Below are 3,637 nucleotides of genomic sequence, written 5' to 3' on the forward strand. Positions count from 1 at the left end.
TTTCATGATTGTTGATAAAGATTATATATATTATTTGTGGTTTGGAAACCCTATGTTTTGAAATTTATGTTTTCAAGTTATGTATTTCAAGATACTTGATATTCTTCTTATAATGACTATAAAGGCATGTGTAAACCAAATTGAAATTCATCGTGATGATGTTATATTTAAAGTATATTTTCAAAGATTACACTCGTATGATATTCTTGATGAAAGTAGTTTCATTGAAGATGTTATAATCATGTTATTCACTCTTGGAGTGAAAGTTACATATGTGTAAACTTGTGATCTCTTGATGAGAATTATGCTATCATGTTGATATTTATATACTAAACCTATGGGCAAGATATTTGTTTAAATGTTTTGATGGTGACATGGGGGGATCCCTAATACCTACTGTAGTAAGGATTAGAGTTTCCATGGGCCGACCTTGTTGGGGTGGCGTGGAGTACTCGAATAAGGTTTCACCCTTTCAAGGGGCACGTAGAGAGCCTGAAAGGTGTGCAGGGTTGGGTGCCCGGAGTCGCCACACAGGTTCCCCAACGGCCAACACCAAGATATGCGCATCTTGGTGGCTCCTGACCTAACCGAGGCGATGATTAGCGATGGAGGGTTTTTGACGCTAGTTGTGATACAATTGACCATTTTAATGTTTTGGTTTATTTATTTCTAAATGTTTTGAGATATGAGTTATTAAAGAAATATATGAATTTGGATTTAATACTTGTATGGATTTCGTGGTGATGTTAATGGTGTTAGCGGTGTAAATGCGTGAAGTTCTTGGCAGAGATTATTTTGTGATTTTCTTAAGTTGTGTATGATACTTAAAACATTTTGGCATGTATTAAAAGGATCCACTAGGATGTTATACCTTCATATTTGGTTTTACTTTTCTTGGATATTCCTAAATGTGTCAGTCAAGACTATGTGATGTATGTGAGTTATACCCAGTGTTTTGGGGGATGTTATCCTTATTGTTATGGTTTTCTGTGTTGTGATTATCCATGTTTTTATCTTGTGTTTCAATGTTGTTCTTGTATAGTAATGTTGTTGTATGTCCTCATTCTTAAATTACTTCTTGTTGTTATAGAATGTTGTATAAGAAACAAGATAGCCTTACGTCGATCTAGGGTTGAGACAGGTGTTTAACCTTCCCCTGGGTCGTCGTGGCGGTATGTCATGTTTAGGACCCGTGGGACGGGGCATGACATCAACACCGCGGTCCACTTGGAAGGTTATTGGGGGAGCTTTTGTCGGCGCCAATCTGGTGAGGTGTGCCCTAGGCCAGACAAGGAGACCTTTGGAGAAGACTTGGCTACTCCACAAGACCATCGACACGACTACCGAGGGGATTTTCTTATGGAACACTTGTTTGTACTTTCAATTTCATTATTGATTGTATTGTGCTCCATGGAGAACTAAACCCCCTAGTGGATACTTAGATTTTGTAAACCCTACGATGTTATTGTTTCATTGATCTTTTATTATGCTTCACTTAATTGATGTTTTAATTGAGTTCCAATCTTGAATGCCTGTTGAATGATTTCTCCCTTAGAGTAGCACTAGGGTTGAGAGTCCATCTTAGTAAACTCCATGCAACTTTACACAGTGTGAGGTGTTGAGCCTGAGCGATTTCTCCACCGGGACATAGTGTAGAGTTAGTCACGGTTGACCTTAGATTTGGGACCGTGCGCTTAAGGATTTCCATAACTCTTTGAGCATTGATTAGGAAGTATAATAGTTGGTCTTGCATTTGAAACATTAATCCTCGGGGAGCATTGTCCGAGTACCCCACTCCTATCAATTGCCTTACCTCTCACTTACTTGTGGCTCTCATTCTTGTTTCTCTTATCTTTGTTTACATTATATTTTATCGACACTATCATTGTTCACTTTCACGTGGTTAAGTAGCAATTTAAGTATTTTTTACTACCTACTCCCTGTGGATACGATACCCCACTCACCTGGTATTTATTACTCGACAAATCCGTGCACTTGCGAGTCAAACGCAAGGGGCGTTGTCATGTTTTTGGCATCGTTGCCAAGGAGTAGGCATTTAGAGATATTTTGCACTTTGCTATCTTAGCTATTTGTTTATTTATTTTTCTATTTCACATCTTCTTATCCTTTCATTGTTCTAATTTGTTTTTCTTTCTTTTGTGCAGCTCCAGGTTATGACCTGAGGGAACCCTTCGACATTGCTTGAAGGTGATCCGGAACTTGAACGTACGCTCAGAAGAAGGGGAAAAGAACCTGTGCAAGAACTATCGAATCTAGCTGAAGGGGAAGTTGAAGGATCTGACAACATGGCAGAATAGAATGAACAACAGAGAATACTTTCTAATTATACCAAACCTTAAGTATTAAGGATATAATCTAGCATTGTGCTACCACCGATTACAGCTCCGAACTTTGAGCTGAAGCCAGCGTTCATCCAGATGATACATCAGTCAGTCCAAAAGCAAAGCAGTGGTTACATTCTTTATCGTGAGCATCTATCACGACTTGGAATGGGATGGTCGAAGCATTCTTGGCTAGGTACTTCCCTCCAAGAAAGTCGACAAAGCTTCGTAACGAGATTTCGTCATTTGTTCAGATGGAGCTTGAGTCCTTGTTTGAGACATGGTAGCGTTTCAACGACCTTTTGCAAAAGTGTCCACAACACGGATTCCCTGAGTGGATGATCATTCAGACCTTTTATAACGGGTTGAATCCAAGTACAAGACAGCTTTTAGATGCTGCCACAGGAGGTACAATGAGGAATAAGAGCCCCGATGAAGACCGACAATTAGTAGAAGAAATGACCATGAATAACTACCAATGGAATGCAAGGGAAAGGAAGAAAGTGGCCGGACTCCTTGAAATTGATACGGTTACATCGTTGGTGGCTCAAGTGGAGGCATTGAGTAAGAAGTTGGACACTCTAACTTCCCCTAGATTGGCAGGTGTAACAAATTGTGGTGGATGTGGGGGAGGACATACCCCATTTGATTACCTGATAGCCGTTGGTGGTACTTCATCCGTTGAGCAAGTTGACTTTGTGGGTAATGCAATGAGAACCTAAGGCAATCTATATAGCAACACCTACAACCAATAGTGGAGGAACCACCCCACATTCTCATGGAGTAACCAAGGGCAGCAAAAGGCCATAACATGCTGGGTTTTCAACAACAACAAGCCCCGAACATGGAGAATAGAGTGTCAGGTTTGGAGACCCGGATGACCGATTTAGAGAAATCCTTGGACCATTTTGTGCAATCATCTAATACACAGTTCCAATCGTTCGAGGCTACACTTCGCAACCACACCGCTTCACTGTACAATCTAGAAAACCAAGTTGGAAAGATCGTGAATTCTCTATCAGAGAGGCCATAAGGTAGTTTGCCTAGTAATACTGAAACCAACCCACACAAACATGTGAAGCTGATCACTTTGAGAAGTGGTCGTGATGTGGAGGGCAAACTTCCTAGTGAGAAGACCAATATTGAGGCACCGGAGGTCGTGGAGGTTGAGGAAAGAGTTAACAAAGGAAAAAAGGTGGCACCCCCACCTTACAAGCTGAGAATTCCTTACCCTTCAAGATTGAAGAACAACCAAAATGATTAGCAATACAAGAAGTTCTTGGGTCTATTCAAGC

At 40.5% G+C, this 3,637-nt stretch overlaps 1 non-coding gene across 1 annotated transcript; it reads right to left on the minus strand.

The window, feature by feature from the left end:
* Positions 1-2,563: 2,563 nt before the first annotated feature.
* Positions 2,564-2,670, minus strand: LOC120268043. The gene has a single exon (XR_005538713.1). It is a non-coding gene; the product is annotated as a small nucleolar RNA R71 (small nucleolar RNA).
* Positions 2,671-3,637: the final 967 nt, after the last annotated feature.

Source organism: Dioscorea cayenensis, chromosome 8, assembly GCF_009730915.1.
Source record: "Dioscorea cayenensis subsp. rotundata cultivar TDr96_F1 chromosome 8, TDr96_F1_v2_PseudoChromosome.rev07_lg8_w22 25.fasta, whole genome shotgun sequence".
Lineage (NCBI taxonomy): Eukaryota > Viridiplantae > Streptophyta > Magnoliopsida > Dioscoreales > Dioscoreaceae > Dioscorea > Dioscorea cayenensis.